The following is a 13,407-nucleotide window of genomic DNA, read 5'->3' as shown; positions in this document are numbered from 1 at the left end:
AGGTTGGTCGTAGCTTTTTTTCCAAGGAGTAAACGTCTTTTAATTTCATGGCTGCAGTCTCCATCTGCATTGATTTTGGAGCCCTCAAAAATGAAGTCTGTGACTGTTTCCATTGCTTCCCCATCTATTTGGCATGAAGTGATGGGACCAGATGCCATGATCTTAGTTTTCTGAATGTTGAGTTTTAATCCAACTTTTTCACTCTCCTCTTTCACTTTCATCTTCGCTTTCTGCCATAAGGGTGGTATCATCTGCATATCTGAGGTTATTGATATTTCTCCTGGCAATCTTGATGCCAGCTTGTGCTTCATCCAGTCCAGCATTTTTCATGATGTAATCTGCATATAAGTTAAATAAGCAGGGTGACAATATGCAGCCTTGACGTACTCCTTTCTTGATTTGTAACCAGTCTGTTGTTCTATGGTGGGGATAAGATTCTCTACTAAAAAGACGGGGACTGGTACAGGTGGTGCTAGTGGTAAAGAACCCTCCTGCCAATGCAGGAGATGTGGGTTCCATCCCTGGATTGGAAATATCTCCTGGAGGAGGGCATGGCAATCCACTCCACTATTCTTGCCTGGAGAATCCCATGGAGAGAGGAGCTTGGGGGCCTAGAGTCCATACGGTTGCTCAGAGTTGGACACAACTGAAGCAACTTAACATGCACACACTCATTTGGTGAACTACTTGTTGGTGGCTTCCTCCCCTACTGAACTCTCCAGATTCTGATTTGGAGCTTTACACCCTTCTAGGCAAGGATTTGTTTTTAGCGGACTGACTAACCCAAGAAACAAGATCTACAAATGCTGACATTTGAGGCTCCCTCCATGAAAAACTCAGCTCTCTTTTTACCCCATTTTGAAATTCATCAGTGAATAACCACATTCACCCCTACCTATCTCATAAACGTGAGTTCAGGTAGGAATCATCGTTTCCAAGGAAAACTTTTAGTATGAAAGACTGGGATGAAAGGAAATGAACTTATAATATTAACTCAGAGATGTAAAGACTGAAATGAACAGAAGAAAAATCAAGAAGCACTTTAATATCTTCTGATACACAGTAATAGAAAAATAATTAACATTTACTTATCAGATACTGTTCTAAGCACTTTATGTCGGCCAACTCATTTAATATTCACAAAGACTCTATCAGATGCAAATATTATTATCCTACAGATGAATAAACCAAAGCATAGAAAAGTTAGGTAATTGCCTGAGATCACAGAGCTCACAAATGGTACTGGGATGGGACCCTAGGCAGTCTGGCTCTTTAGCTATTGTTTTATGTTTGAAGGGAATAAGACTCAATGAACTAAAAACTCCTTATAGAGGAACCAGGGCCTCCCTGAAGGCAGAGAATCTCCTTGTTGGCTCCACTAAGCAGGGAGCCATCTTGGGGAAGCCCAGGTAAAACATTTTCTTCACTTAGTTTTCAGGACATTGCTTTTCTTGGTTCTCTTCCTACCTCCCTGGCCACATACTCTCAGTCTCATTTTCCTGGATATGTCTTATCTTCCTGACCTCTAAATGCGGAAGTACCCCTGGTACCCTCTTTCTCCACACTCACTTCTCCAAGGAGCAAGCCCAGGGGCATTCAATACCATTTATATCTGAATGATTCTCAAATTTCTATCTCCAGTCTTTCTGAACCGTATATCTTTCTCTGAACCCAATATCTCTATATCCAGCTGCCATGAGATGTCTAAGACTAACGTATGTGCACGCTCCATTGTGCCCAACTCTTTGTGACTCCATGGCTGTAGCCTGCCATTCTCCTCTCTCCATGGGATTTCCTAGGCAAGAATGCTGGAGTGGGTTGCCATTTCCTCCTCCAGGGGATCTGCTTGTCCCAGGAATCGAAACCACGCCTCCTGTGTCTCCTACATTGGCAGGTGGATTCTTTACCATTGAGCCACCAGGGAAGATGTCTAATAGGCACCACAAAATCATGCTGAACTCATTAATACTAGGTCTTCTCTATCCATGACACCTAGAACAATGCCTGGAACGTAGGGGGCACTCAATATTTACTGAGTAAAAAGAAGGAAGAAAGGATAAAAAAAAAAGGAGGAAGTTGTCTCAGGCAAGGGAATGCACACAGAAGAAAGGCTAAGAGAATTCTTAGAATAGTGGTGAAGAGGGCCTGAGATAGCAGCTGTGTGCAGGCCCAGTTGAAAAAAGAAATCAGAGACATACAGAAGGAAGTTCCCAAAGAAGAAGAAAGCCCCTGACAAATTATGTAATGTGCTTGAATTTAGCTTGGTATATTTAGAAAACTACACCTCTAGAAGAGAGTTCCAGAAATGGATGAATAATAGTTTAAGAGAAAACTAGACAATTGATGACAACAGTGAGATCCACTCCAGGGAAAACAGAAGGTTGAAAAAGAAAGGTGGTAAAATCAAAGAACATTATGTGGCTTGGCCATGAGCAATATTTATGTAGAAGGCAATGGCACCCCACTCCAGTTCTCTTGCCTGGAAAATCCCATGGACAGAAGAGCCTGGTAGGCTGCAGTCTATGGGGTCACTAAGAGTCAGACACGACTGAGCGACTTAACTTTCATTTTTCACTTTCATGCATTGGAGAAGGAAATGGCAACCCACTCCAGTGTTCTTGCCTGGAGAATCCCAGGGACCGGGGAGCCTGGTGGGCTGCCGTCTATGGGATCGCACAGAGTCGAACACAACTGAAGCGACTTAGCAGCAGCAGCAACAATGAAAACAATGAGAATTCATTCAATCAAAAAGTGTGGTATGACTATATCAGCCAGAAAAAGAAAAGGAAAGAGTGTGTGTGTATGTCTGTGTCTGTATTGTTGGAGGAAAGAATAAGAGCACTAAATCCTGACATTTCATAACAGGGAGTCAATAGAAATATTTAATTGGAGAATCAAGAAATAGTAACATATATATTATTTAGAAATATGTCATTATCTAACAAAAGAGCTTAAATTTAACTGCAAGCGGATGTTTCTGGGAACTAGGAGTGACCTACACATATGAATTTCTATGGCAGGTGCTAAGTTACAGGGATCCCCACATTTCATGGAACTCTTTCTTTTTCTCTGGGTCAGGGGAACCATATAGCTATGACTTTCCAGTCTTTATTTAGTGGGCTGAACATTCTGTGAGAAATCCCAAGCCTGCATCAGGTCCTATGAATTGTAGAAATCAGTTGCTCCTAAGACAGGTAGCTATTTTTTTTTTAAACAGGGAAAGACCTTCAAGGTATTCATTCTCTAAATATCCTATTTATTGTGTCACCAAGTTAAATGTTTATGAAATTTCCCTTTGTTTTATAATATCTTGTTCTACTTTCATTATGTCCTTTGCTTCTTCCTCATGTTCTGTCTCCAATTTAGTTAATCCATTGTCACTTGGGAAATTCTAGAACCAAGATTCCCAGGTGGGGAATTCTCTTGCTAATTAACATACTTCTGGGATCGAATGTTCCACTTTTGCTTTCAGTCCTCTTAGAGCTAATGTGTACTTTATTTGAAGAAAAGTTCACCCTTTACCCTGCTTCAGGGTAATAGTATCTTTTGTTTGCTGAACTGTCTGGTCAAGTAAATTCTGGATGGTCTTTTTCTTGCCAACAGAAACAAATTACACGTGTATCAGAGCAGAAGGGGATACTTGGAAGTGTTTAAATGACTTTATTTACCATTTTAAAAGTAGATATTCAGTATTTTCTCAATCTCTTTTATTGCCCAAGTTCTAGAATTTGTAAAAACACATTTAAGCCAGGCCTACATGGAAAACATAAAGACAGGCATCATTTTTGATAGACTTGGGGTCATTCAGACTTTTTTTTGTGCATGAATGTTTTTGTTCATCCATGAGCAGTCCTTGATGTTATCCCTCTGCAGAGGACTCCAAAATGGATTAGATTTTTAGTTCAGGCATCTCTCTTAACCACCAAATCCACAGTTTCATTTATCTGCTAGAAGACTCTGCATGGCTATATTGTCAATGCCTCAAATTCAATCACCAAACATGTAGAAACAAAAATTATGCTCTGCCCCCTCAGAACTGTTCTTTCCCTTCTGTTCTCTGTATCTATAAATGGTATCAGAACACCTTCGAGTCACTGGCTTATAGTCACTGTTGACCTTTGCCTCCCACATCACAAAGTGGATTAGATGTCAAATCCTGTTGATTCTATTTCCGTGGCATCTTGCTGACATTTGTCCACTCTCTGCCATTCCTAATGTCACTATCTTTGTATGCTCAGGCTGCCATCACAAAGTAGCTTGGACTAGGTGGCTTAAAAAACAAGAGTCTATTTTCTTATAGTCCTAGAGGCTGGAAGTCTGAGATTAGGGTGCCAGCATGGCTAGGTTCTGTGAGAGATCTCTTCCTGGACTGCTGACAACCTTTTTCTCACCGAGCCCTCCCCTGACCTTTCCTCAGTCTGTGTGCTTGGAGAAAGACAATGATTTCTCTCTCTCTTTCTTTTTATAATACTACCTGCTCCAATTGGATTGAGTCCCATCTTCATGACTTCTTTTAACCTTGCTGCTGCTGAGTCGCTTCAGTTGGGTCTGACTCTTTGTGACCTTATGGACTGTTACCCATCAGGCTCTTCTGTCCATGGGGTTCTCCAGGCAAGAATACTGGAGTGGGTTTCCATTTTCTTCTCCAGGGGATCTTCCCTACACAGGGATTGAACCCAGGTCTCTTACGTCTCCTGCACTGGGAGGTGGGTTCTTTACCACTAGTGCTACCTGAAAAGCCCTTAATGACCTCCTAAAAGTCCTGTCTCCAAATACTGTCACTCTGGGAGTTAGAGCATCATCATATTAATAGATAATTTTGGGTGACATATTTTGGTTCATAGCACTGTGCCCAGGCTGGGTCTCCATCACTTCTTGCCAGACAATTGTCTTCTAATTAACCCTCCTGTCTCTAGTTTTTTTCATTTCTTATTATACCTTATTTGGAAAAATATTTTCTAGATACATTTCTATATATATCACCTTCTGATAAAAAATAATTTTTTCCCCCAATGACTTTTTGTTTCCTGGAGAATAAAAGCAAACCTCATTATTATGAAATTCAAGGACTTTGATAATCTGATTCCAACCTAATTTCTTAGCTTTGGCTTTAAGTCCCTATTATGCCATTTACATCACAACCAATGGTTGTGCCTTTCTCTTAAACTGCTTTTCAAATTCCTGCCTCTACACCTTCACTTATCATGTTTGCTCAACCTGGAAACCCTTACATATCTTCCCCAGTTAAAAATCCTACCTCTTGTTCAAATGCCACCCCACATGAAAAATTCTTCAGTCCCCCAGCCAGCAGTAACCACTCCCTATTTTGTGTATCCTTTTGTACTTGTATCATAACTTTTTATTTTATTTATGGAATTAGTGTTCTCCCTCTGAAAAATAATGTGCTAGGAGAAACAGGTCATGGCCTAGCTTGCATAAGTTACAGTAGATCACTGCAGAGCTTAATATCTGCAGATATTCAGTGAATATTTCTCAGGATGAACCATGAATACATCAATGGGAATTATAATATTTCATAGTCAAATTGACATAAGAGTAAGTCAATGATTTTCAAGCTATGTTTTTTAGGGCCATATTTTATTCCATACCTTTGGCTTTGACAAAATATTTTATTTGAAGAAAGGGTTTTGTTGCCAAATATGTTAAATCGTTGATCTTTTGCAACTCCTTCAATCTGTAAATAAGGAAAATGAGGCCAGAAGGAAATTAAAATGGCATTCCCAAGGTTTCCCAGCTATTCAATAGCAGAAACAGAATCAGCAGGATTATATATATAAACTGTATCAGTTGGAAAGATGTATTTGTAGAACAGCTTAGTGACCTCATCTTTTTCTAAGATATTACTCTGCTACTGGGAAAATGAAGATAACATCTGAAACAAATCATAATAACTCAGTGAGGGCACCTAAGGTCAAATCTTGTTAAATCATCTCTTTCAGGCTCTGTTTGGCACTTCAAGATGAGGAAAGATCTCGTTTTCTCAGGAAATGTGTTATTCTCCATGGATCCTAATAGAATAAGTCTGTTGTCTGAAAAGGCTGGACACAAGCTGAAAAATCACATGAATTCTATAAAATGTAAGGATTGAGCAAAGATTTGAACATACAGTGTTCCCAATGATTTCTCAGACACTGTATCACAGTAAGATCATGCAAAAATTAGGAAATCAAATGTATTTACTGCTTGTGTATGCTTGCATGTATGATAATGGTAATTTCATAGTGGCATTTCTGGCTGTTGCTTAATTCTTGATTTTTAAAAAAATTTCTTTTAAGGCAGGCCCATTGGAGAAGGAAATGGCAACCCACTCCAGTATTCTTGCCTGGAGAATCCCAGGGACAGAGGAGCCTGAAGGGCTGCCGTCTATCGGGTCGCACAGAGTTGGACACGACTGAAGCGACTTAGCAGCAGCAGCAGCAGAGTTCACAAGGTCTCCAAAAAATGAGGAGGGATTGAAGAAACATGAAAAGATACCAAAAGTATTGTTTTAACTGCAAAGTTACTTTGCAGTAGTACTGTACTGTTAATACAGTACCGCCTGACAAGGCCTATCTATGAATTTAAATAGAACCTGCCGCTTAAAGGACTCTGTGAGCTCTGTGAAGCATGCCTTTTTTGGTATGAAACAATCCAGGGAGGATGGGAAGCGATTGGGAAGAGAGTTTATCATCTGTAAGGATTATAATATATTCAAGAGACTACCTCCTGGTCCAATTTATGCATTTAGATTTGATTTCCTATTTTTGGAGTACATCCCAATGAATCAAGAATCCTAATGCTGAGAGTTGCACCAAGCAAAATGAATAAGCCTTAAAAGATATTTGAAACGCAACCATTTTCCAGAAGTTAAAAAATGTGGCAAGTTACTTGTTTGACATAGATTAAGGAACATTTATTTTCATAGCTGTACTGGCTCTTGAAGAGAATTCTTCCTCCATGAAGTCAGCATTACTGAAAGGACCTAGTTTGTGCCAGGCACTGTACTAGGAGTTATGGTTAAACAGATGGACACTCAGGATAGAAGTTAAATGATTTCTGTCCTTACTTTCTGGTTAGGGAGATTGACATTATATAAATAAATAGAAAACAAATTACATAATTATGAAGAAATACAAGATGAATCTGACAGCACATAAACTGGGAGACCTACTCCATTTGGAGGTAAGTAGAACTGCATCCTCCTATTAGACCGCTGGTGTTTGGAATGCCATCTTCTGCTGTTAAACAAAGGCAGAGGATATTAGCAGCAGGGCCAGAGCAGCTGATATCATTGCACAGATACTTGGTTCAGAGCCAAAGCCCCCAAGACAGCAGCTGGAAAATGTAGCTATCTTCTATAAAACTATCTCCCTTGAAATACATCTCCCCACAGTGTGAGGGACCCTCTAAAGTCCCCCCTCAACTGACTTTATTGCATAATTGTAGGAGCCTCAGAATCTAAGTGGAAGTGGGACAAACAGGTCAGCATTAGTCATGAAAAAAATACTTGACAATTTTTTTTAATAGTCACAAAACTTCATAAATATATTTAATTTAAATCAATTTTTCTGGGTGATATAAAAAGAGAAAACTTGAAACACAATTGTAATATTTATTCAAAGCTAATCTTTTCTTTTAAGCTGGTTTTAGAAAAGGCAGAGGAACCAGAGATCAAATTGCCAACATCCGCTGGATCACTGAAAACACCAGAGAGTTCCAGAAAAACATCTATTTCTGCTTTCTTGACTATGCCAAAGCCTTTGACTGTGTGGATCACAATAAACTGTGGAAAATTCTGAAAGAGATGGGAATACCAGACCACCTGATCTGCCTCTTGAGAAACTAGTATGTAGGTCAGGAAACAACAGTTAGAACTGGACATGGAACAACAGACTGGTTCCAAACAGGAAAAGGAGCACGTCAAGGCTGTATATTGTCACCCTGCTTATTTAACTTCCATGCAGAGTACATCATGAGAAACACTGGACTGGAAGAAACACAAGCTGGAATCAAGATTGCCCGGAGAAATATCAATAACCTCAGATATGCAGATGACACTACCCTTATGGCAGAAAGTGAAGAGGAACTAAAAAGCCTCTTGATGAAAGTGCAAGAGGAGAGTGAAAAAGTTGGCTTAAAGCTCAACATTCAGAAAACGAAGATCATGGCATCTGGTCCCATCACTTCATGGGAAATATCTGGGGAAACAGTGGAAACAGTGTCAGACTTTATTTTTGGGGCTCCAAAATCACTGCAGATGGTGATTGCAGTCATGAAATTAAAAGACGCTTACTCCTTGGAAGGAAAGTTATGACCAATCTAGATGGCATATTCAAAAGCAGAGACATTACTTTGCCAACAAAGGTCCATCTAGTCAAGGCTATGGTTTTTCCAGTGGTCATGTATGGATGTGAGAGTTGGACTGTGAAGAGAGCTGAGTGCCAAAGAATTGATCCTTTTGAACGATGCTGTTGGAGAAGACTGTTGAGAGTCACTTGGACCGCAAAGAGATCCAACCAGTCCATCCTAAAGGAGATCAGTCCTGGGTATTCATTGGAAGGACTGATGCTGAAGCTGAAACTCCAGTACTTTGGCCACCTCATGTGAAGAGATGACTCATTGGAAAAGACCCTGATGCTGGGAGGGATTGGGGGCAGGAGAAGAAGGGGACGACAGAGGATGAGATGGCTGGATGGCATCACCGACTTGATGCGCATGAGTTTGGGTAAACTCTGGGAGTTGGTGATGGACAGGGAAGCCTGGCGTGCTGCGATTCATGGGGTCGCAAAGAGTTGGACATGACTGAGTGACTGAACTGAACTCAACTGAATATTTTCTTTCAGTATTTATACATTGATGACTTTCCTCCATGAAATTCCATTCATTTTTATAGTTCATATTTTATAACTGTTATCTGTGTGAATCATAACAAACTGAAAAATTCTTAAAGAGATGGGAGTGCCAGACCATCTTACCCGTCTCCTAAGAAACCTGTATGCGGATCAAGAAGTAACAGTTAGAACTGGACATAGAACAATGGACTGGCTCCAAACTGGGAAAGTATACAAGGTTGTATACTGTCACCCTGCTTATTTAACTTATATGCAGAATACATCATGTGAAATACTGGGCTGGATGAATCACAAGCTGGAATCAGGATTGGTGCAGGGAGGGATATCAAAAACCTCGGATATGCAGATGACACCACACTAATGGCAGAAAGAGAAGAGGAAGTGAAGAGCCTCTCAATGAGGGTGAAAGAGGAGAGTGAAAAGCTGGTTTAAAACTCAACATTCGGAAAACTAAGATCATGGCATCCTGTCCCATCACTTCACGGCAAATAGAAGGGGAAAAAGTGGAAGCAGTGATAGATTTTATTCACTGCTGATGGTGACTGCAGCCATGAAATTAAAGGACGCTTGCTCCTTGGAAGAAAAGCTATGACAAACCTAGACAGCATATTAAAAAGCACAGACATCATTTTGATGACAAAGGTCTGTATAGTCAAAGCTAAAGTAGTCATATACAGAGAGAGCTGGACCCTAAAAGCTGGGTGCCGAAGAATTGATGCTTTCGACCTGTGGTGCTGGATAAGACTCTTGAGAGTCCCTTGGACTGCAAGGAGATCAAACCTGTAAATTTTAAGGGAAATCTATCCTGAAGATTCATTGGAAGGACTGATGCTGAAGCTGAAGCTCCAATACTCTGGCCACCTGATGCGAAGAGCCAACTCATTAGAAAAGACCCTGATGCTGGGAAAGATTGAGGACAAAAGGAGAAAGGGGTGGCAGAAGATAACATGATAAGATCGTTAGATAACATGAATCTGAGCAAATTCTGGGAGATGGTGATGTACAGGGAAGCCTGGTGTGCTGCAGTCCATGGGGTCACAGAATCAGACATGATTTAACAAATAAACAAAAACAATGTAACAGAAACCTAAATTTAAATATCTCTACCCACCCACTTGGGTTGTTGTGCATTTTTGTTTCTGCTCAGAATTTTCTCCCTAAAGCTTGGATGCACTATTTTATGTCAAATGATTCTTTAAAGGTCTTCCCTCATAGCTCAATCGCCAAAGAATCTGCCTGCAATACAGGAGACCTGGGTTTGATTCCTGGGTTGGGAAGATCCCCTGGAGAAGGAAATGGCAACCCACTCCATTATTCTTGCCTGGAGAATCCCATGGACTGAGGAGCCTGGCAGGCTACAGTCCATGGGGTTGCAAGAGTCGGACACGACTTAGCGACTAAACCACTACCACCAATTTCTTAAAAAGCCAATTTATTTCTGTGTTCAGTGTTGGCACATACCTCCTGAATGACCTACCCTCTTTCTGCTTCCTATTTTTTATTTGTCATGGTTCCCTGAAAAGAAGAACTCCATTAACACTTTGTTCTCATTCATGACTTCCAGAAAACTTGCTGCTTGGCTTTGCACGAAAAATTATTTCTGATTCTATCCATCTTTCTACAAACATAAACCCTAAACACCTACAATGTCAGTATTTTTACCAACCAGCAATGTTCTATAGGGAGCTGCCACATTCTACCCTTGATTCAGGGTCAATCTCAGTGGGCTAATCTCTTTTCTCGTGCTTCCCAAATTGTGTCTGAGTTCACTGGCTCAGACGGTAAAGCGTCTGCCCGCAATGTGGGAGACGTGGGTTCGATTCCTGGGTCAGGAAGATCCCCTGGAGAAGGAAATGGCAATCCACTCCAGCACTCTTGCCTGGAAAATCCCATGGGTGGAAGAACCTGATAGGCTACAGTCCATGGGGTCGCAAAGAGTCGGACACGACTGAGCGACTTCACTTCACTTCACTGATATCTCTCATGCCCACCCCTCCACTCTCCATTTTCTCCATGCAATTTATAAGTAGTAGCTTACCTTTTTATTTCAATTCCTGTCAGTTATCCAATCCTCTTCAGTTTTAGAAAAGCTGAACACATCCCTTTAAATATGCACTATTGTATCATGGCCCAGCCCTAATGAATGTTCCTTATCTTTTTTGAAAATTGTAAGAGGAAGACTGCAATGCTCACACAGGGCATAAACCATAGTAGAACCAGACAAAATGAGCACTAAATGCTGACAACTAGGTTTGGGGCACTTCGCCTTTCTGGATCTTAGTTTCTTCTATAAAATGAAGGAATTTAGATACTAGATAATCTCTAAGATTCTTTCAAGGCCTAGAGTCCTATGATCCTATATATGTTTCAGTAGAAATACTTCACATCTTGCTCAAGGTACATACATGTTTATAATTTTCAACTCTGTATGACATTCTTTTTAATACCTCTTCTAATTTTGTTTTGCTTCTTTTCATGTTTTTTTAAAAATCTTACTTTTAAGATTATAATGAGAATTTAATTCATTTAAAAATATTATAAAAATACTTTCTCATTTTAAAAATATTTTTTCCTCTCCTCTGCCTCAATCACTCTAAAGTTGCTTACACTGAATCTAGACCTACGTATTTGTTACCAAAATGCAAACAGAATCCATCTGTTCTTGTCACCCTTATAAAAATATTATTTTTGTAGGTTACAACTTACATATGGTTTTTCCCTTATTTACACAGTGTACTGACCTTAAATCTGCAGCACAATTTAAAAAATATTATTTTAAATAATAATACATGCTATTATTTGAAAAATAAAAAATACAAAGGAAATATTAGAATTTCATATATTCCATATATCCAGAGACAATAGCTGTTATTTTTTTAAAACAAGACCGGGATCACACTTTATGTATTCTTTTCTCCTGATTCTTTGATCTACCAAAAAGATTGCTTGTACCATTTCTAATCCTGTCCTCTTTATTTATATAGCTGTACTCTTCCCTAAATAAGAGATTTCTAACCCTTAATAACGCTCTACTTTCACTGATCATGTACAGAAATGTTGCTTATTAATGTTTCATTAGCATTTTACCATGGAGTATATTTTCAGACTTTCTATTGTTATGTATATTGCAGAGGATTGTATGAATATTCTTGCCTTATTTCAAGCTTTATCCATAATGTATTGGAATTCTAATCATATTTTCCTAGTGATTTTATACATTTCACGCAGTTAGAAGACAACCCATCTGCTGACTCTATTTTTAAAAGATGTATGTCTCAATGTATTGACGACTGTCTCTGCAGACCCAAGCACCATTCAAGCTCTTTCTGCTCATTCTGTTATTGGTTTTAAGATACTGGAACATCTAAGTCTGTCACCTTCTTTTTGTAGCATAATTTTAGATATGAGGTATTATTCTGTCACTTGTTACTACTAGACTTCATAATAAAATTATGAAAAAAAATTTCATCTGAATCAAAAATTGAGGAGCACCTCCAATTACTGCTATCTTTTGTTAGCTTCTTTCAATGAAATAGTCAAAAGCACTGATGTCATGGATTTTATTATTTCCCTTTTTTTCCAGTAGTAAACTGAATCTGTCTGCCAAAGGCGTATTTTAACAGTAGGGGAATTATTTGTAAATGCAATGGTAAGCCAATCTGTTCCAGGAAGTTTTTTTTTTTTTCCTCCTGAACTCTATCATGCTTTCTAACTCTCAGACATTTGCCTCTGCCACTGAAAATATAGTCTCCCATTAGGAAAATAAACAGTACAATCTCAGAGCATTAGAGGGAGTCCTGTTTCATCCCCTAATACTTGAATAATCCTAAGAGGCTCTCCTCCCAGAGCCAGACTGCATGGTCATGAAGCATCCCCTAGGAGTCTTGGTGTCTTGTCACTCACAAGTTATTGCAGACCTCTCTTTTCTCTGGGGGGAAAAAACCAACATGAGGTCAACTCTCTACTTTTTTAATTTTCTCTTTTTACTGGTATTTATTTATCTATTTACTAATGTAGTTACTACTTTCCTCCTCATTCAGCTATCAAACCAAGGACCGTTTTCTCCTCCATCTGATTTATACATATGTTAGTCTGTCTTTCAGAAAAACTCACTCAAGTCAGTGACCTCTTTCACCTTTCCCAAACCTGCTTGACTCAATTCTTCTTTAAATTTGGAGATTTCTTCTTCTTGATTGATCCCCACTCCTTGGGCTGCCTCCTCAAGGCCATGTGCTCAGACTCCCTTCCCTAGTCTGCCTGCTTTCTCCTCACCGTCTCTGTCTCACAACCTGCTCCCCTTCCCCCGACACCTAGTCTCACACATGTGGGTTAGGCTTGGTAGTCGCTGATTTTTCTGAATTCAGACATAAAATGTGGCTACTCTCTTATCACATGTCCTTGCTTGTTTGGGAACAAGTTATTATCTTTTATACAACACTGTTCAAAAAAATTTAACTTTTGTTTTGATGATATTTATTCTTCTTTAATTTTGCTTTCCTCCTTTGATGTTGGTCCACTGTTGAGTCTGAGAAGATGAAAGCTGAATGGAAAAGAA

General features: G+C 39.5%; 1 long non-coding RNA gene across 1 annotated transcript in view; it reads right to left on the bottom strand.

Annotated features, from left to right (window-relative positions):
* Window positions 1-344: 344 nt before the first annotated feature.
* The window catches only part of LOC133246054 (uncharacterized), a 60,525-nt gene continuing 47,462 nt past the window's right edge, over window positions 345-13,407 (bottom strand). Inside the window, exon 4 of the long non-coding RNA XR_009735882.1 lies at window positions 345-13,392. This is a non-coding gene — a long non-coding RNA (uncharacterized LOC133246054). The remainder of the gene's footprint in view (window positions 13,393-13,407) is intronic.

Source organism: Bos javanicus, chromosome 4 (assembly GCF_032452875.1).
Source record: "Bos javanicus breed banteng chromosome 4, ARS-OSU_banteng_1.0, whole genome shotgun sequence".
In the NCBI taxonomy this organism is placed as follows: Eukaryota; Metazoa; Chordata; class Mammalia; order Artiodactyla; family Bovidae; genus Bos; species Bos javanicus.
This window is presented reverse-complemented; position numbering and strand designations above follow the sequence as displayed.